The sequence below is a fragment of the Haliotis cracherodii genome, unplaced genomic scaffold (assembly GCF_022045235.1).
Source record: "Haliotis cracherodii isolate W230 unplaced genomic scaffold, xgHalCrac1.p SCAF_4, whole genome shotgun sequence".
NCBI lineage: Eukaryota > Metazoa > Mollusca > Gastropoda > Lepetellida > Haliotidae > Haliotis > Haliotis cracherodii.
Genome location: NW_027266297.1, coordinates 57,090,668 through 57,113,686, shown reverse-complemented (window position 1 = coordinate 57,113,686; position 23,019 = coordinate 57,090,668). Strand labels below are relative to the sequence as shown.

General features: G+C 40.4%; 1 protein-coding gene across 2 annotated transcripts in view; it reads left to right on the top strand.

The window, feature by feature from the left end:
• The first annotated feature begins 1,137 nt into the window (after positions 1 to 1,137).
• Positions 1,138 to 23,019, top strand: part of LOC139478811 (tyrosine-protein phosphatase Lar-like) — an 83,388-nt gene continuing 61,506 nt past the window's right edge. Inside the window, exon 1 of one of the 2 annotated variants that reach the window (XM_071261463.1) lies at positions 1,138 to 1,221. The gene's annotated coding sequence lies outside the window, so the exon portion shown is untranslated. Of the gene's footprint in view, positions 1,222 to 22,792; positions 22,858 to 23,019 lie in introns of those variants that run through there. The other variant, XM_071261464.1, reaches the window with a different exon arrangement.

Genomic DNA, 23,019 nt, shown 5'->3' with positions numbered 1-23,019 from the left:
TAGAATAAAAACGCATAATTGAATTCAATAGAAAAACACTGGAACATGCATGCTGAAAAAGAACATTGAACTAAAATGTACCTAAATATAGGTGGCTAGAGGGGTTGGTGGTGGAGGGGAAACATAATTCAGGAGCTCTTAACTGTTTGGAGAATTTAATTAATTCAGTTTCAATTTAACTATTAACCCCCACAGTATAGACTCTCTTGGTCAAACTCCTCTCACGGTATTTACTTTCGAAACAAGAATATTATATAAACAGGGTGTTATATATTACCTAGTATGCACTAGACAAATAATGTAACATGTGAATAAGTATAATATATGTGAATAAGTACTATAATAAGACACACAAATGTTATCAATGCTTTGGGAAAAGCCTGTGTAAGTCTATGTCTCCTGATCTCCGGTTCTATCAGATAAGGGACAGTCTCGCCACAACACAGCTGTTGCTGAAAGGGGATATAAACAATAACACACAGATGTGGATCAGCTCACTGGCACTTTTTACTGGCACATGTGCCGATCAGTGGCATGAGCCTTCCCCATCTGACATCTGATGTCGAGCTTGACCTGGTGATGCCCTGGCATCTGACATCTGACGTCGAGCTTGTCCTGGTGATACCCTGGCATCTGACATCTGACGTCGAGCTTGACCTGGTAATGCCCTGACATCTGACGTCGAGCTTGACCTGGTGATACCCTGACATCTGACGTCGAGCTTGACCTGGTGATGCCCTGGCATCTGACATCTGACGTCTTGACTCGGTTATATCATGACAACTGCATCTGGCGTCAGACGCATATGTCTCCGAGGGCATCGTGCCACAGGTTAGACGTCAGATGCAGATGTCTTCCTGGTTGCGTGACCTGATACGACACGCGAGATACTTTGCCACCAGAATTCATTTCGTGCACATAGTATTGCAGAGGAATGACTACCCTATCCCACTCTCTGCGAATAAGCCTACCGCATATTGCTCACTCACTCACTCTACGAGAGACAGACCGGCGAGTATTTGCATCTGCCCTCTATGAGTACATCCCCCCCCCCCCCCTCCTCCTCCTCCCTTCCTCCCATTTACCGTCCGCCGCATTCTGACCCAGTTACATTCAGTCTTTGTCATACCTGTTAGTTAACAGCCTGTTACGGCGTGTCGATCACATGGTCAATAGTTGCTTCAGCCGATATCGTTGCTACATACCTAACAGGTGCTCAAGGTAAGTGTGCTTACATACAAACTTATGTATATTAATATATATACTTGACATACGTCTCAGTGTTAATATGTTCCTGTTTGAAGTGGTTACTACAATCATGTACTGACGGAGGACCGATGTAGTTTGTAGTTGCCATCGTGGACCTACACACTGGGCGACTACTGGATCAAGAGGAAACAGATAAGCGCTGTAAACAAACTGAATGTAGATGTGATATAAACAATTCAGTTGTCATTTTCAGCAATATGTGTGAACTAATTACCTTGTAGGTTGGACCAAAGACGTATACGTATACGTCTTTGGTTGGACGTGAGTTGAGGTGTGTGTGTGTGTGTGTGTGTGTGTGTGTGTGTGTGTGTGTGTGTGTGTGTGTCTGTCCGTCCTTGAGTGTACATTGTTTTCTTGAAACAAGATATGATTCATACCATGGATGATACCAACTTCGATATCAACCATTCCAGCTGTTTGTCTATTTACTCACAACTAATCACAATATGTCAACTGTATTCCATATTCCAACTTATATCTGGCAATCCCGCCTTCAAGATTGCTACTATGGACTTCTCGTTAAACCGGACTCTGCAGGGCCCGTCTTTGCACTGTTGTTATCTTCGGCTCAAAAGATATTCCCATCTTCTAATACCAGATACACGCGGACTCGTGAAGACCCGGGTAGAGAATAAGTTTTCAGCAACCCATGCTTGCCGTAACAGGCGACTATGCTTGTCGTAAGAGGCGACTAACGGGATCGGGTGGTCAGGTTTGCTGACTTGGTTGAAGCATGTCATCGATCCCAATTGCGTGGATCGATGCTCATGTTGCCAATCACTGGATTGTCTGGTCCAGGCTCGATTATTTACAGATCGCGGTCATATAGCTGGAATATTGCTGAGTGCGGCGTTAAACAACAAACAAACAAACAAAGATACACGCTTCCTGGAAATATCTAAAATCAGCCTTTCCCACACATTTTAACATTACTTATACATTTTCGTGTTGTTATCAATCCAAAATATGCAAGTTTTAAAATGAGAAAATACGATTACAAAGGAATTAACAAATATGATTGCTTCCATTACTATTTCCGATTTTAAAACTATGCAGGTCATATGGGTCCTTGACATAACCCAAGGACTGAAACACGGACTGAAACTTTGACTGAAACATGGACTGAAATGAGGACCGGAACACGGGGACTGAAACAATAACTGAAACATGGACTGAAATAGGACTGAAGCATGGACTGAAACATTGACTGAAATAAGGACTGAAACATGGACTGAACCATGGACTGAACCATGGACTGAACCATGGACTGGAACACAGGGACTAAAGCATGGACTGAAACATGGACTAAAACAGGACTGAAACATGGGCTAAAATAGGACTGAAACATGGACTGAAACATGAACTGAAATAGGGACTGAAGCATGGACTGAAATATGGACTAAAATAGGACTGAAGCATGGACACTGAAACATAGACTGAAATAAGGACTGAAGTAAGGACTGAAAAATGGACTTAAATAAGGACTGAATCATTGACCGAAACAAGAGCTGAAACATGGACTGAAATAAGGACTGAAATAAGGACTGAAACGTGGACTGAAATAAGGACTGAAGCATGGACTGAAACATGGACTAAAATAGGACTGAAGCATGGACTGAAACATGGACTAAAATAAGGACTGAAATAAAGAGTGAAACATAGACCGAAACACAGACTTAAACATAGACTGAAATAAGGACTGAAACATAGACTCAAATAGGACTGAAGCATGGACTGAAACATGGACTCAAACAGGACTGAAACATGGACCGAAACACAGACTTAAACATAGACTGAAATAAGGACTGAAACATAGACTCAAATAGGACTGAAGCATGGACTGAAACATGGACTCAAACAGGACTGAAACATGGACTGAAACATGGACTGACACACGGACTGAAATAATGACTGAAACATGGACTGAAATAATGACTGAAACAAGGACTGAAATAGGGATTAAAATGGACTGAAATAAGGACTGAAGGATGGACTGAAACACGGGCTGAAACACGAACTGAAGTACAACACTATCCTACAATCGTGACAACGGTAAAGGTAGACGTGTAGTTTATCTCGTGGGTGCTGTTTGATCTTCATGTAAACATGTAAACATGTTAACCTGCCACATGTGCGTGCAGTGGGAGGGTATCAGGTGTTAGGCTTGACCAATTCTATATCTGTTCTCTTTCAAAGATTCCGAAGCTAAAATGTGCATCCGCTAAGTCAGTTTAAAAAGAAGTAAATAACGCAACATTTCAGGATATTTTCTTTTCAATATAATTTATTAATTTTAAGCTTACACGATAAAAGGTTATCCACTGGACGCGAGGTCGGGACCGCGAAATTGACGTTCATAAATGTATGAACGACATAATTTGACGTTAATACGTTTTTCCCCGGGCCTTGTTCTTGAAATGACGTAAACACCGACGGACCGCTTCTGGACCCCTGGGAATTCCCAAGCACGAATGCACACATAAACGTTCAATCTAATTATTAATTAGACACTTAAATCTTGAACTCGTCAGAGAGTTTGGCTGCATCATCGTTCTCGAGTATCCTCACTACGATTGTGCCTATAGTGAGCAAAACGAAGAAATGCACATACAAACTATCGTAGTGTCCAGGCTGACAATGACAGTCTACAGCGATCTATGAATGTCCATTATGGCCGTTTTGACACATCACTAATCACCTTCCAACGATCGACCAAATGATCAATGGTGACTAAAACAGGTAACCGCCACAGGTTCATAAACACCTTTCGAAATCACTCAAGTCACGTTTATCGTGTCGGCCATTTTGACGTCTTGATGTAAATGTATTACGACGCGCTGTCATTGTGACTGACTTACTGAGGTAGTTCTTAACAGACCTTTCTCAACTTATGAATTATTTGAATGCATGTGTTGTGTCAGATGTTTCTGAAGAGCAAGTTGTGCATACATAAGATCATGTCACCTTTTTTTCAGGAAATCTTTTATTCCACGATACAGCTGGTTGTTGTATGGCTGTCAGTGTAAACATGAAGTCACACGTACTAGATTTAATTGTGTATAGATCTAGGCCTACATTCTGTGAGGTAACAAATATCGAAGGTAACACCAACTTTCCCAATCTCGTGCAAAGTCAACTGAAATCGTCCCTTAGATTTAGCAACACTGTCTTTCCCAATCTCGTGCAAAGTCAACTGAAATCTTCCCCTAGATTTAGCAACACTAACCTTCCCAATCTCGTGCAAAGTCAACTGAAATCGTCCCTTAGATTTAGCAACACCAACTTTCCCAATCTCGTGCAAAGTCAACTGAAATCTAGGAGTGTAAAAAATGTTGCTTTCAAAATTCCCGTAAGACGTTAAATATAGCAAACGTACCAGACGTATTGAAACTATCCCTTTGAAGCATCACTCAGGCGCTTTCACATTTAAAAGTCTACAAGTTGATGGTCGGTCAGTGTGCGGTAGCAACAATAATACATAGTATATTTGTAAGTTTTTCATATGTTGTCCCGTTGGCCGGCTATGACGTTTGTTGTTTAAAGCCTTTAAATTTAAACTCAAGAAACTAATGTTAATTGTTGTTGGTTTTCCCCGTTTATTTGATTATAATTTCATAGTCTGTTTACCAAAAACGTTCTGTGAGCTACAGAACCTATTATTCACTTTATTGATAACGCCAATATATGTCGTGATCTCAGTATAGGCTTGTGTCTTTCTTGATAACATAAAAAGATGAGGTGACCTCAGTGGGGTCTTGTGTCTTTATTGATAACACGAATAGATGAGGTGACCTCAGTAGTGTCTTGTGTCTTTATTCATAACACCAATAGATGACGTGACCTCAGTGGCGTCTTGTGTCTTTAATGATAACATCAACAGAAGAGGTGACTTCAGTAGTGTCATGTGTCTTTATTGATAACACCAATAGATGACGTGACCTCAGTGGGGTCTTATGTCTTTAATGATAACACGACTAGATGAAGTGCCTTCAGTAGGGGCTTGTGTCTCTTTTGATAACACTAATAGATGACATGACCTCATTAGAATCTTGTGTTTGTGTTGATAACATCAATAGATGACGTGACCTCAGTAGGGGCTTGTGTCTGTGTTGATAACACTAATAGATGACGTGACCTCCGTAGGGTCTTGTGTCTGTGTTGATATCACAAATAGATGACGTGACCTCAGTAGGGGCTTGTGTTTTTATTGATAACATCAGTAGATGACGTGACCTCAGTGGGGTCTTATGTCTTTATTGATAACATCAATAGATGACGTGACCTCAGTAGGGTCTTGTGTCTTTATTGGTATCATCAATAGATGACGTGACCTCAGTAGGGTCTTGTGTCTTTATTGATGTCACCAATAGATTGAGTGACCTTAGAAGGGTATCATGTCTATATTGATATCACCAATAGATGACGTGACCTTAGTAGGGGCTTGTGTCTTTGTTGATAGCGACAATAGATGGCGTGACCTCAGTAGGGTCTTGTGTCTTTATTGACAACACCAATAGATGACCTGATCTCAGAAGGGTATCATGTCTATATTGATACCACCAAAAAAAATGACGTGACCTCAGTAGGGGCTTGTGTCTTTATTGAAATCACCAATAGATGACGTGACCTCAGTAGGGTCTAGTGTCTTTGGTTTACTCGAATATTTTGACTGCCATAAGTCTCTGTACTTAACGTAAAATCCATCTTGCACGTTATGAATAAACCTTTCGATTCTAATACGTTGCCGATGATAACCGTGTGGTGACTTGACGCTCCACATCTAAATAACCTTGACAGTCTCGAGACACTGCACACGCTGCAGGATATCTTACATCACAAAGGCAAAGATAACATGTCAAGAAGGGCTGAGTCATAACTATTACATGCAGGTACTATTGGTGGGACGAATACTGTCGGGTGAGAATGACATCAAGAAAAATAGCTGAAGTAGAATAATTGATACTGGTATTCATGTATTCTGCTGTATAGCCCGTGAAGTATTGACGATGTATTCTGCTGTATAGCCCGTGAAGTATTGACGATGTATTCTGCTGTATAGCCCGTGAAGTATTGACGATGTATTCTGTTGTATAGCCCGTGAAGTATTGACGATGTATTCTGCTGTATAGCCCGTGAAGTATTGACGATGTATTCTGCTGTATAGCCCGTGAAGTATTGACGATGTATTCTGCTGTATAGCCCGTGAAGTATTGACGATGTATTCTGCTGTATAGCCCGTGAAGTATTGACGATGTATTCTGTTGTATAGCCCGTGAAGTATTGACGATGTATTCTGCTGTATAGCCCGTGAAGTATTGACGATGTATTCTGCTGTATAGCCCGTGAAGTATTGACGATGTATTCTGCTGTATAGCCCGTGAAGTATTGACGATGTATTCTGCTGTATAGCCCGTGAAGTATTGACGATGTATTCTGCTGTATAGCCCGTGAAGTATTGACGATGTATTCTGCTGTATAGCCCGTGAAGTATTGACGATGTATTCTGCTGTATAGCCCGTGAAATACTGACGATGTATTTTGTTGTATAGCCCGTTAATTACCGACGATGTATTCTGTTGTATAGCCCGTGAAATACAGACGATGTATTTTGTTGTATAGCCCGTGAATTACCGACGATGTATTCTGTTGTATAGCCCGTGAAATACAGACGATGTATTTTGTTGTATAGCCCGTGAAGTATTGACGATGTATTCTGCTGTATAGCCCGTGAAGTATTGACGATGTATTCTGCTGTATAGCCCGTGAAGTATTGACGATGTATTCTGATGTATAGCCCGTGAAATACTGACGATGTATTTTGTTGTATAGCCCGTGAATTACCGACGATGTATTCTGTTGTATAGCCCGTGAAATACAGACGATGTATTTTGTTGTATAGCCCGTGAATTATTGACGATGTATTCTGCTGTATAGCCCGTGAAGTATTGACGATGTATTCTGCTGTATAGCCCGTGAAGTATTGACGATGTATTCTGCTGTATAGCCTTTGAAGTATTGACGATGTATTCTGCTGTATAGCCCGTGAAGTATTGACGATGTATTCTGTTGTATAGCCCGTGAAATACAGACGATGTATTTTGTTGTATAGCCCGTGAATTATTGACGATGTATTCTGCTGTATAGCCCGTGAAGTATTGACGATGTATTCTGCTGTATAGCCCGTGAAGTATTGACGATGTATTCTGCTGTATAGCCTTTGAAGTACTGACGATGTATTCTGCTGTATAGCCCGTGAAGTATTGACGATGTATTCTGTTGTATAGCCCGTGAAATACGTGAAATAAACAGCAGTCATTCCAATTTGAAAGTTTACTGAAAGCGACATAGCTCCAAAGATTTGGGAGAATTATTTTAGCTATTAATTCAATGATGAAAACCATGAAGAATTGTCCAGTCCTAGTTTTCCGAAGAAGTGGATTCATATCTTACAAATCATGACACAGGGTATCGTGAGACATGTTTACAACGACCTGGTGATCTTTCTCGTAATCATGCTGAATCTGAAGTCTCGAAAGGCTATAGAAAAGCTAACATCAGTTAAAGCTCCAGGCAGCGAATGTATTCCTGCAGAGTATTTTTGGTTTATTAATGCTTCCTTAGTCTCGTATTTCATTATTTTGTTCAATCAGATATTGTTTACAGGTATTTTCCCAGAGTATGTCACCATATATTTGATTGTACCATCATTTAAGACAGGTAGAGTAAATGATCCACATACTTACAGAGTTATCACACTGTTAAATGTCATGGGTAAGATATTTGTAGGTATTCTTAATTTACAGATAAGATATTTTTTTTAGAAACAAGGAATATGGTATACCAGGGTGGTTTTATAAAGGGACATCTTACAGTTACTCTAGGTAATATTATTTTCCTTGAAGTACTTGTTAAAAAATATACAACTCGGAAAAAGGGTAATTTCTATGGGGCTTTTTAAAAATTTTCGAACAGCATTTCATCTTGTAATAGACAAAAGTAGTTATATGTTGTATTATAAAACGGAATTCACGGGGAGTTTATTAGGTTATTACGAGTATGTGTGATAGAGTGAAGTGTACATTTGTCAAAAAGTCAGAAAGTGATCAGAAACAGTGAGATTATTTTATTTCACTTGTTTTTCTGGTGTCCACCGACCGCCTCCGTGGTCTAGTGGTAGAGCATCCGCCCAGAGAGCGGAAGCTCCGGGGTTCGATCCCCGGCCGCGTCCTACCAAAAGACGTTAAAAGATGGTACTTGTTGTTACCCTGTCTGGCACTCGGCATTAAGGGGCTAAAACAAGGACTAGTCGGCTCGGAGTCTGAGTGGGATATTCATGTTAAACTGCGGCATGGTATCTCAGTGAGCTAGCACTATAAATCGGCATCAGTCCGGACTAGTACAAGCAGCCACACAAACACACACACGTACATGCACGTCGCCATATAAGTGCAATAATCTTGGACGCGACGTTAAACCCCATTTCACCTCACCTCAAGTCTGGTGTCCGCCAGGGCTGTACTCTCATTCCATTGTTGTTTTCTATTTCCATTAAGGGATTGCTGGAATACATGTGTACGTCCTAGGGGAAGATTTAACCTGACTTTACACGCGATTGGGAAAGATGGTGTTGCTAACTGGCAGATACCCCTGTTAAACTGCAAAAGAGACTAGACCAGTCAGACTAGACTAGAGCAGCTATGAACCTTTCGGCACAGGCTAGTAATGCCCTTATTCCTTTTAATTCTACAACAAGTAGGTACAATATTCCGCATAAACTTGCTTGCGAACTGTTTGATAGTGAAATTCGGGGTTTTACAGTGTGCGAATCAATCAAACGTGTACACCACATTTGGCAAAATTCTGATAATTATGAATTATGTATTATCAACGGGTGTCACGTATGGTGAATGTTGTAGACACCCTCTTTATGTTATCTATCATACAGGGTGCATTAAGCAGTGGTTATCAACACAACCGCACGGATATCCATACCAGTGTTAAAGGAAACATGCTACAGACGCCAGCCCAACTGGGCAACACATGTTAAAGGCCTGTCCTTACGATGTAGATTTGGAATAGTCTGGTTGTTCCAAGAGGTGGGAGATTAAAGAGCATTCCTAAATGTAGTAAAACAAAGGTTGAATGTTTTTTTACAAGATCGGCAAGATACATGCATTACATCAAAACCATTAGGAGTGTATGCTTCTTGTATATCTTAACTTCAATGTGAATTATACTCAGTAAATGTTAATAACCTGCACTATAGAAGGTCATTAGGCAAATTTCGAAGTGACTTACACGAGGAATACAAATATCTCGTGGAGGACTTTATTTAGAATCTGGAACGGAATACCGTGCACTACTTATTTGCCCTAGGTATCAGAAATAGAACGTAATAAGTTAATTTGCATAGGTAACACAGTTGATGTCGGTGCGATATTCAAATCTAATAATAACCAAAGGATATCCTATCTGAAATACCAAACTTTATCTATACTTTGTCATTCTAAAGGAGATATGTGAAAGTTATATATCCCTGTATAAATTAATATCGTAATCACATTTAAAAAAAATGTATCTAGCTAAAACGCCTCACTCATGTCAAGTATGTATATTTCCTGTATATGCACTATGGGTTGCAGCCCCTTGAAAGCATTATAAACTTGACTTCATGTGACCTTTACAATGCATAATACAACATTAACAGTGCGTGATACAATATTTACAGTGCTTGATACAATATTTACAATGCTTGATACAATATTTATAGTGCATGATACAATATTTACGGTGCATGATACAATTTTTACAATGCATGATACAATATTTAAAGTGCTTGATACAATATTTACAGTGCATGATATAATATTTACAGTGCTTGATACAATATTTACAGTGCGTGATACAATATTTACAGTGCTTTGTACAATATTTACAATGCATGATACAATATTTACAGTGCTTGATACAATATTTACAATGCGTGATACAATATTTACAGTGCTTGATACAATATTTACAGTGCATGATACAATATTTACAATGAATGATACAATATTTACAGTGCATGATACAATATTTACAATGCATGATATAATATTTACAATGCATGATACAATATCTACAGTGCTTGGTACAATATTTACAATGCATAATACAATATTTACAGTGCGTGATACAATATTTACAGTGCGTGATACAATATTTGCAGTGCTTGGTACAATATTTACAATGCATGATACAATATTTACAGTGCTTGATACAATATTTACAGTGCATGATACAATATTTACAGCACTTGATACAATATTTACAGTGCATGATACAATTATCTTCACACTTTTGGGGGGAACCCAACGGACATTTAATAATTCGTTTGGATATTCTGAGATCGTACAAATGGGGATTATTTGAACTTTTGAGCCCTGAACAAAGATGCACTGTTTTTTGGTTTGTTTCATCAAAGGGTTATTTATTTACTTTAACATGAAATGGTACTGGGCTACATAATCCGGAATTATAATACTATTTTCATGCCGTAAAGGATTATACAAACACTGGAAATTAATTTCACACCATGCTATCGTGTGTCGACGCACTCGAGGCCGACTGTGACACGTCCTTAATCAAACAGTGGTGGTTGGAGCCCCGCTGGGGGAACATGTTTTCCCACACTATTTGCTATCATTTGTGTGTCAAAACGAAAAATAATTCCTCAGTTAATGTACGTGTAAATGTCTGATCAGGTTAATGTAGGCATGAATCATTGACAACCAATAGTTCTTCCCTGAACAAATACTCGAACGTTTAACATGCTTAACAATAGAATCACAGACAGGTTTAGATATTTATACTAACAGCACGTGGGCATCCAGATGTTTCCTGACACAGAGTTTGATCTGATGCCTTTGTTGTGATTGTGTTTTCAGAGATATGTTTGGTCGATAAGACAAAAAAATATACTAAATGAATTTCAAATGGAGGTCAAAGGTCAATATGTAAACATTTAATATGACATATGATATTGAGTGGGTGAGTGAGTTAGCTTTGACCAATGTTTCAGTTATAAACATACATGACACCTTGTTGTGTGGGAGACGTCGTAGACGTTTACCACTCTTGTGAAACCCACGGGGGCAGGCATGGCGCTCTCAAATCATAATCACCTGCAAACGGGATTCGAACCCACGGTCATTGGTTTCTGGCTACCCGAGAAAGGTCGGGGTAGAATAGGTCCTCAGCAACCTATTCTTGCCGTAAAAGGGGACTATGCTTGTCGTAAGAGGCGAATTACGGGATCGGGTGGCCAGGCTCGCTGACTTGGTTGATGCATGTCATCGTTTCTCAATTGGGTAGATCGATGCAATCACTTGTTTGTCTGGTCCAGACTTGATTATTTACAGACCGCCGTCATATAGCTGGGTAACTGCTGAGGGTGGCGGTAAACAAACAGAAGCTTTCCTTGCATCAAATCACGTGAGCACCTTGATTGAAAACATTAAAAGATTTGGAAAATATCTGTTGACGCCGAGTTGTTGGCTCACATGCTTTGCAAATCCCGCAATCGACCGAAATCTGCACGACAGTTTACGATCCGGATGTCGATTTCGTTGGGCGATTTTGATTGGACTATGCATAAACTCATTAGTCCAGCCAAAATATAACTCCATAAGGGTGGAAACTGGACTTTTATAGTCAGTTAACTCCCTTGTCTCGGGAAGATGTCAGGGAACAGTTGCTGGTAGGTTGAAAGAAGGGCAGAATAATGACAAGATCTGACAATATTTTGTAGGAGCATCGACAAAACTCCATTCCAGTAGTAGACTTCGCTTGTTTTCACAGTTTAAGTTAAGATTCCTTAAGTCCCATAATACCTTACTGAGAATGTAGAAGCGATCTGGCTTGTGTTAGGACCTCGGCGCGGGAATAGTTTTGGACGTAGGCATCCTTGAAAATGTGTACGTTGTATGGTGAGTGAGTGAGTTGGGTTTAACGCCGCTTTTAACAGTATTCCAGTTATATCGCGGCGTGTTAGCTTAATGTAGGAGGAAAGCCCGAAGTGATGCAGGTCTCAGACGTTTACCACTTCGGTGAAACCCACGAGCACGGGTATGGTGCTGACAAGCCTAGAAACATAATCGGGGCGACCCGGGATTCGAACCCACAATCATAGGTTTCTGGCATGTCCAAGGGACGCAACTCTGCACAGCGAACCGCGGCGCCTCAGACGACTGGGCCACCCGTGCCTCCGTACGTTGTATGAAACCCTGGAGGTATTAAACACTGCCTCCAAATCATGGTGCATAGTCCGCATTTAACATACAGTGAAACCACGTTTAACCACGAAAACCACGTGAAGTCCTGTGAAAGCTCGTGAAACGCCATATATTTTACCATTGAGGATGAGTTCTGATTGGACCATATTCATGACCGAGTTCAGGTAAACGAGGTTGTATGATATTTCTTGTAGGCCAGCAATATGATGATATACAAAAAAAAAACATCACCTGCAAAACTTATATAAATACTTGTATCTTTTAGGGCCATATGTATTTTTAAATTCTATAATTTGATATTTACTTGTTCGGTTGTGTGAGAGAAAATTATACAAACCTGAAGTTTTTTTGTTTGACGTTTAACGCCGGACTCAGCCTATAGCAAAACATAAGCAATATTCAGCCTATATTCGTAACAGGCTATCGAGATGAAGTATAGTAATAAATCGACAGTATTATGGAATCGTTTTGAATATTTTCCGAAAGTATATATGAACATAATCAGTATAGTATCACAAACAACATGTAAAATATATATCCCTGTACATGAAGACACTCACACCAATTGACATACTTCAGAGCTCTGGGCATTTTTTGGCATAACATTATAACAATGAAACCATCCTTAATAGCGTAAAAATCTCCATGTCTAAAGTTACCTGCTCTTGGGACGCACAGGGCAAACCTTACTTTTCCCACTCCCCGAGAATGATTCTGTCATAAGCCTAAAAAATGTCCTGATTTTTCGCAATCCAAGTGTTGGACAACGTGAAGTGACAATCTACACGCACGCTGTTTACTATACAATAAATATCTTTATGGTGCATTTTAGTTATTTATGAGACTGTCATAACAAAGGTTTGTTTTTGTATTGCAGGCTTTTGGTAACTGGAGACTGATTTATCCGAGGTAGTTTAATAACGTTTATAGATTATCGATGGACAGAATTAATATAAATTGCTCAAGGGCGTTTCTAATTATGATGGGTACAATGTGTAAAGCCCATTTCTAGTGTCCCCCGCCATGATATTGCTGGAATATTGCTAAAAGCGGTGTAAAACCCTACTCACTCACTCTTATTATGGTTAGTTGTGAACAACATGGTTGTTTTGCTTTTTTTTTAAATCTAGTGAAGATTTCCAATAACAATGATTTTACATGTGCAGTTTTCAGGGAACATTTTATTTTACAGGCGAACACTTTTATGGGAGAAGGGTTTTATAGGCGAACACTTTTATAGGGGAACAGTTTAAAGGGGAACACTTTTATAAGGGAACAGTTTACAGGGGAACACATTTATAGAACAGTTTACTGGGGAACACTTTTATAGGGGAACAGTTTAAAGGGGAACACATTTATAAGGGAACAGTTTACAGGGGAACACGTTTATAGAACAGTTTACAGGGGAACACGTTTATAGAACAGTTTACTGGGGAACACTTTTATAGGGGAACAGTTTACCGGGGGTACCCTTTGATAAGGAAACAGTTTACAGGGGAACCCATTTATAGGGGAACAGTTTACAGGGGAACACTTTAATTGGAGAACAGTTTAAAGGGGAACACATTTATAGGGGATAGTTTACAGGGGAACATTTATAGAACAGTTAACAGGAGAACACTTTTATAGGGGAACAGTTTACAGCGGAACCCTTTAATAAAGGGGTTTACAGGGGAACACATTAATAGGGGAACAGTTTACAGGGGAACACTTCTTGGGGGAACAGTTTACAGGGGAACACATTTAAAGGGGAACTGTTTACAGGGGAACACATTTATAGGGAAACAGTTTACAGGCGAACACTTTTATAGGGGAACAGTTTACAGGCGAACACTTTTATAGGGGAACAGTTTACAGGGGAACACTTTTATAAGGGAACAGTTTACTTGGGAACACGTTTATAGAACAGTTTACAGGGGTACACTTTTATAGGGGAACAGTTTACAGGGGGAAATTTATAGAACAGTTTACAGGAGAACACTTTTATAGGGGAACAGTTTACAGGGGATCCCCCTTGATAAAGGGGTTTACAGGGGAACACATTTATATGGGAACAGTTTACAGGGGAACATTTCTTGGGGGAACAGTTTACAGGGGAACACTTTAATTGGAGAACAGTTTACAGGGGAACACATTTATAGGGGATAGTTTGCAGGGGATAATTTTTATAGGGGAATAGTTTACAGGGGCACACTTTTATAGGGGAACAGTTTACAGGGGGACACCTTCATAGGATAACAGTTTACATGAGAACACTTTTATAGGGGAACAGTTTACGGGGAGGGGGGCACCTTTATAGTTAAACAGTTTACAGGGGGACACTTTTATAGTTGAACAGTTTACTGGGGAACACTTTTATAGTTAAACAGTTTACAGGGGAACACTTTTATAGTTGAACAGTTTACTGGGGAACACTTTTATAGTTAAACAGTTTACAGGGGAACACTTTTATAGTTGAACAGTTTACAGGGGAACACTTTTATAGGGGAACAGTTTACGGGGAGGGGGGCACCTTTATAGTTGAACAGTTTACAGGGGGACACTTTTATAGTTGAACAGTTTACAGGGGGACACTTTTATAGTTGAACAGTTTACAGGGGAACACTTTTATAGTTAAACAGTTTACAGGAGAACACTTTTATAGGGGTACAGTTACGGGGGAACACTTTTATAGTTAAACAGTTTACAGGGGAACACTTTTATAGTTAAACAGTTTACAGGAGAACACTTTTATAGTTAAACAGTTTACAGGGGAACAATTTTATAGGAGAACAGTTTACAGGGGAACACTTTTATAGTTAAACAGTTTACAGGGGAACACTTTTATAGGAGAACAGTTTACAGGGGAACACTTTTATAGTTAAACAGTTTACAGGGGGACACTTTTATAGGAGAACAGTTTACAGGGGAACACTTTTATAGGAGAACAGTTTACAGGGGAACACTTTTATAGTTAAACAGTTTACAGGGGAACAATTCTATAGGAGAACAGTTTACAGGGGAACACTTTTATAGTTAAACAGTTTACAGGGGAACACTTTTATAGGAGAACAGTTTACAGGGGAACACTTTTATAGTTAAACAGTTTACAGGGGGACACTTTTATAGGAGAACAGTGTACAGGGGAACACTTTTATAGGAGAACAGTTTACAGGGGAACACTTTTATAGTTAAACAGTTTACAGGGGGACACTTTTATAGGAGAACAGTTTACAGGGGAACACTTTTATAGGAGAACAGTTTACAGGGGAACACTTTTATAGTTAAACAGTTTACAGGGGGACACTTTTATAGGAGAACAGTTTACAGGGGAACACTTTTATAGTTAAACAGTTTACAGGGGAACACTTTTATAGGGGAACAGTTACGGGGGAACACAGTTCGCATTGAGAATTTGACATTGAACAGTTTACAGGGAACAGTTTACGGGGAACAGTTTATAGCGAACAGGTAACGGGGAACGGTTTGCAAGGAACAGTTCACAGGGAACAGTTTACTAAGAACATTTACAAGGAACATATTACGACGGAACAGCACACGCGGCTCTCTGAACAGATTGGGTAGTTATACGACACTCCGAGACAAACCAATTGCCAACTACTTCAATCTCATCAGCCCCACTGGAGACATCTCAGATGATGTGTGTAGGACTGGTCCAGCCTCCAGTCCCCATCTACACCACATTATGAACTAATATCAACTGGACCATGCTCACGTTGCCACACAGTCTAGACACAGACGTTGTATTCCGTGCCGTGCGTTAAGGTGAGGTGAAATGGGGTTTAACGTCGTGTCCAAGATTATTGCACTTATATGGCGACGTGCATGTACGTGTGTGTGTTTGTGTAGCTGCTTGTACTAGTCCGGACTGATGCCGATTTATAGTGCTAGCTCACTGAGATATCATGCCGCAGTTTCACATGAATACCCCACTCAGACACAGTGTACTGACTCCGAGCCGACCAGTCCTTGTTTTAGCCCCTTAATGCCGAGCGCCAGACAGGGTAACAACAAGTACCATCTTTTAACGTCTTTTGGTATGACGCGGCCTGTACTTGTGGCAGATTTAGGGATGTTGGAGGAGGGTGGGTATTCGGGTGACGTTTGTCGGGTGGAGGGTGTTGGCGACAGATAAAGGGGTATGAGTGTTAGAGTCGGTAGCCGGGAGTCGGGTGTCGGATGTTGGCGACAGATATAGGGGTATGAGTGGTAGAGTCGGTAGCCGGGTGGCGGGTGGCGGCGACAGATATAGGGGTATGAGTGATAGAGTCGGTAGCCGGGTGTCGGGTGGCGGCGATAGATATAGGGGTATGAGTGGTAGAGTCGGTAGCCGGGCGTCGGGTGGTGGCGACAGATATAGGGGTATGAGTGGTAGAGTCGGTAGCCGGGTGTCGGGTGTCAGGTGGCGGCGATAGATATAGGGGTATGATTGGTAGAGTCGGTAGCCGGGTGTCGGGTGGCGGCGATAGATATAGGGGTATGAGTGGTAGAGTCGGTAGCCGGGCGTCGGGTGGTGGCGACAGATAGAGGGGTATGAGTGGTAGAGTCGGTAGCCGGGTGTCGGGTGTCGGATGTTGGCGACAAATATAGGGGTATGAGTGGTAGAGTCGGTAGCCGGGTGTCGGGTGTCGGATGTTGGCGACAAATATAGGGGTATGAGTGGTAGAGTCGGTAGCCGGGTGTCGGGTGGCGGCGATAGATATAGGGCAATGAGTGATAGAGTCGGTAGCCGGTTGTTGGTTGGTTAAAGCGTTTGCTCGTCACGCCGAACACCCGGGTTCGATTCCCGATATGGGTACAATGTGTAAAGCCAATTTCTCATGTCCCCCGCCGTGATATTGCTGGAATATTTCTAAAAGCGGCGTGAAACCATACTCACTCACAAATTGAACCATTGTTATGCAAGTTTAAGGAGATTCACAATTGCCTGGACATGAACGTACATATTTATCGATACTTCGTATGAAATGGAATACAATTCTTGTTAAAAAAAAAAATTGATAATAATGAAGATATAACATGCATATCACATTTAGTAATATGCAGATTTAAGGAAATGCTTCGCTTTCTCATGTCCCCTGCGGTGATATTGCTGGAATATTTCTAAAACCGGCGTAAACACAAACTCACTCAATCTCAACGTAACTATCACGGCACGGCCGGCGCTCCGTCCACGGCTGTGGTGGCCCATATTGCATGAGAACTGTACAGTTCTGAATGTGGATCTACACACGAAGTAATTATGATGAATCTGCACATGTAGTAATAATGATGGATCTGCATATGCAGTAATTATGCTTGATCTACATATGTATTAATTATGATGGATCTGCATATGTAGTAATTATTATGGATCTGCAAATGTAGTATTATGATGGTTCTGCAAATGTAGTATTATGATGGATCTGCATATGTAGTAATTATTATGGATCTGCAAATGTAGTAATTATTATGGATCTGCAAATGTAGTATTATGATGGTTCTGCAAATGTATTAATTATGATGGATCTGCATATGTAGTAATTATTATGGATCTGCAAATGTATTAATTATGATGGATCTGCAGATGTAGTAATTATGATGGATCTACATATGTAGTAGTTATGATGAATCTTCATATGTATTTATTAGGATAAATCTTCAAATGTTAACGTTCGCTTAATACATTTTACCTAAATCAAACAAAACAGATCATGACAGGCTCTCAATTTGAAACATAGAAAGGGAAAATGTGTATTTTAATCACATGATGATATTCAGAAAACGGATCTAGCAAAATATCTTTCTGCTTCAACTTTTGGGACATCTGATCTGCAGGATGCTTAGCTGTAATTGGTGCATCCTCCTTTGGTCGGCGTTGTATCTGCGTAGTGTTATGTACTTAACAGGATGCAACACGGATTCTACCCGGATACAACGGTTCCGACTGGTTGCACCAAATGTATCACAAGCATATTTCTTTAGGGAGCGGTTCAAAATTTCGACGTCGGATAAAATTTTTATTCTAACATTATGTAAATTTCACTCTTATAATATAGCAGTCTATCATGTGTAAAATGATTTGAAATACAAGAAGGATTTGCCAGTGTAAACATTGTTGTTCTGTGAATAGGTAAAATATGCAATGGGACTATATCGGTGTTCTTTTTGAAAATAGTTTGAGCATGTCAACATTGTTCAAATAAGTTTTAGGGTGCGAGTGCCTGCAGTAACGTAAAGGATCCAGTTTTTTATCCGCCGTCGATCTTTTGAACTGTCCCATATCCTGTTGAACAACGAAAGCGACGGTTTTCAACCTGTGAACATCCCCTAAGTGATGCAGCACACCATGGGACGTAGCCATCTAAAGCGGGTCATATGTATGGATGATTTAAAAAGACTGCTTCACAAACTATGAAGGATGGCCACATACTGCCTTCGAAAATAAATTATACATTAAAATGTGAGATGGGAATTTTTAAACGAAGTGTTTAGTTTCATAATAAATGCAAACTGCATGGAGGTATATATTCAGCAAAATATGAAGTTTGGTTGATGGCATCCCGTCCCCATGACGTTTTATGGCTACGTCTAGCTTCTTCTTGCATATACATTACCGTATTCGACGTTATAAGCGCCCCGCTGTAATAAGCAGCCACGGCGATATTTGCTAATATATTGACTAGTGAACAATCCCAGTTAGCACCCCTTCCGATTGATCAATGTACACAAGACATTTATTATTATTTATTCGCGTATAATACGCACTGGGGTGTTATATGCACCCTTAATTATGATCAATTAAATTCTGGAAAAAACATATACATGTATATAAACAGTTCAGGCTGAACAACTTCTTCTTTCTCATTACTGGCTTCACCCTTTTGTTCCTGTTCCTGACTTCACCGATAATTGTCTTTACTACCCTTTTGTGAACACAACGGGCTTCTCCGCTCCAGTACAACCACATCTAACATCTACGCATATCAAAATGTTTGGAAAGTATTTTCAATGAAACGGGCTTCATTTTCTATTGTTAAGCCAACAAGCAATTCCTCCTAATGTCCTTAAATCTATAATGTCGTTAAGATTATCTGCTATAGCAACTCAAACATGGAATACAGAGATTACACATTCTTCTAAAGGTATCACATATCGTATAGGGCGGTCGGGTGGCCTGGTGGTTAAAGCGTTCGCTCGTCGTGCCGAAGACCCGGGTTCGATTCCCGACATGGGTAAAATGTGTGAAACCCATTTCTGGTGACCCCCGCCGTGATATTGCTGGAATATTGCTAAAAGCGGCGTAAAACCAAACTCACTCACATATCGTATATTTAAAAATGAACTCGTCCTTGGAAAGTATTTATTAGTTATCCCTTTCTCGTTGGCTGTAAAATTCCTTCTGTTTAGAACCTCATGCCACCACTTACCTATTGAACTAAGTAGGTGGCACAACATCCCCGTCAATGAACGAACGTGTAAACTCTGCAACATGAGCGACGTTGGTGATGAATTTCATTATATTTTTGTTTGTCCTTTTTTCAAACCCCAACGGAAAATATATGTTCCAATTTCATATGCTAAAAACCCAAATATGTTTAAATTCAAAGAACTTTTTAATTGTAAAAAAAATCAATGTTATTGAGAAAGTATGTACATTCTGTAATGTCATTATGAAAACTGTACAATCTTCCATGTAAACCATCCCGCCATCTTATGTATTTACTGTCTGCACATTTGTACCTCATATGCCGAGGATCCCGGTCTGAGTGTTAATAAAGTTCTGTTCTGTTCTGTCCTGCTACTGTGAAAACATTGTCTCCTTCCTGTATATATACTTGTCAACCATACTCTGTACATCACTTGCTTGATAACGATGTCAGAACCTGCACCGAAACGTTGCTCTTAATTGTAATAAAGAAGTTGTTCATCCATAAATCCTATCCTTACTTAACAGTATATTAGATATACCAGGTCATGACAGCTTAATCTGGGAGCTTTTCTTCAGTTTTCAAATTTTGAACAGATAATTTTTCAATAAAAGTGTAGTCTGGAATGGAAGTCGCCAGTTTGAAACTAGTTCTGTGTTTTGATTGGCTAATGTCGACTTCTTGTTATAGTCAATTCATTGGTCGGTCAAAGTTCGCGAAAAAGATTTTTCTGACGTGACCTGTAATGGTATGTTCTCATATCTTTGTATAGTGGTAGCGAGAACTAAGATATCACTTTTAAGGAGATTGAATGTGCACCTGCATGGCGCGTAAACGGCACAACTATATTGGCACCAGAATGTTGTCTCAGGATTACTGTGCAGAGCTGCGTCCCTTGGGCACGTCAGAAACCTATGATTGTGGGTTCGAATCCCGGTTTGCTCCGATTATGTTTCTAGGTTTGTCGGCACCATACCCGTGGGTTTCACCGAAGTGGTAAACATATGAGACCTGCATCACCTGGGGCTTTCCTCCCACATTAAGCTGACACGCCGTGATATAACTGGCATAATGTTAAAAGCGGCGTTAAACTCACCTCACTCACTCACTCAGTATTACTGTCCTGTGTCCCTTTCATGGACAATATGCAGTGGTGCTCCAGCAGTTACAGTGATCCAACCTCAAATCATTACAGACCCACCCCCAAATCTGCCATGCTGCATTACGTTAACGTCCTCACATTGACGTCCTCACAGTCCACGTGTAATGTTTCCAATGTGTTTGGACGCGTGAAGATCCGGGGTAGAATAGGTCTTCAGCAACCCATGCTTGCCGTAAAAGGCGACTATACTTGTCGTAAGAGGCGACTAACGGGATCGGGTTGTCAGGCGCACTGACTTGGTTGATGCATGTCATCGTATACCAATTGCGTAGATCGATGCTCGTGATATCAATCATTGGATTGTCTGGTCCAGACTCGATTATATACAGACCGCCGTCATATAGCTGGATCATTGCTGTGTGCGGCGTTAAAAAAGAACCCAACAAATTTTGTTGCTGACAACCGATCAAAGCACTTATATTCGACAATCTTCTACTATTTTTGGAGAGTTATATCATACAGCTAAAAAGGTAATTCTGTGTAAATATCGGACATTGCCTTCACTTTCATTAATACATTCCTTATTGCTTGTTCAGAAATAACATCGTTTTGAGTTCCATTTCTCGTTATTAAACATTGTGAATGAGTGAGTGAGTTGGGTTTAAGGTCGTTTTTAACAGTATACCAGTCATATAGCGGCGTGTCAGCTTAATGTAGGAGGAAAGCCCTAAGTGATGTAGGTCTTAGATGTTTACCACATCAGTGAAACCCACGAGCACGGGTATGGTGCTGACAAACCATGAAACATAATCGGGGCGAACCGGGATTCGAACCCACAATCATAGATTTCTGGCGTACCCAAGGGACGCAACTCTGCACAGCGCATCGCGGCGCCTTAAACGACTGGGCCACCCGTTCCCCCGTTATCAAACATAAGATTTGGACTTGACGTTCCATTTTTGTTCATACAAACGTACGGCGAGTCACTTATTCCAATTTCTTTGTTAAAATCCAACGTTTATAAATACAGCAAAATAAACTTCTACAGGTTTCAATGCTACCTATCAGGATTGTTAGCAGCGGCCGGGTAGCCTAGTGGTCAAAGCGTTCGCTCTTCACGCCGGAGATCCGGGTTCGATTCCCGACATGGGTACAATGTGTAAAGCCAATTTCTGATGTCCCCCGTCGTGATAATGCTGGGATATTGCTAAAAGCGGCGTGAAACCATACTAACTCACTCACATCCAGATCTCTTCCAGTGAGCCTATAAGTTCATCTCGTGCCCATGCTTTGTAAACCCACGTTGCATGGCACAAATTGAAACATTGTGATGCAAGTTTAAGGAGATTCACAACTGCCTGGAAAATGAAGGTACATATAAATCGATACTTCGTATGAAATGAAATAAAATTCGTGCTAAAAAAAAGATTGATAATAATGAAGATATAACATGCATATCACATTGCAGATTTAAGGAAATGCTTCGCTTTATCAAGCCACACATGAGTATATTGAGATCATTGCTACCACCAAGGTTTGACTATATAAAATCAGCTAAAAGCTTTTCCGTCCGGCCCATATCTAACGATCAGTTTTAAAATCTGACAAACTGTTATTAATATATAGAGCAGTCAGCGCGTGTTATTGCGATGGAGGTACCATACTTCCTCCCCGTGTCGTCACCCGGATGTAGAAACGGGGAGATAAGTGGTCATTGCTTTCCTTCGTTTTGAACACTTTCTGTCGGCTAGTCGTTTGTTTAACAGTTGGTCCTTCGTATCTCCAGGGGCCTCTGCTGACGGTGAGTACTCCAACACTTGATGATGATGATGATAATTTTGATGATGATTTTGATGATGATGATAATTTTGATGATGATGATGATGATTTTGATGATGATGACGATGATGATATTTTTTGCATCCCAAGAATGAAGTTGCTATACTCCCTAGACTCTCGATGC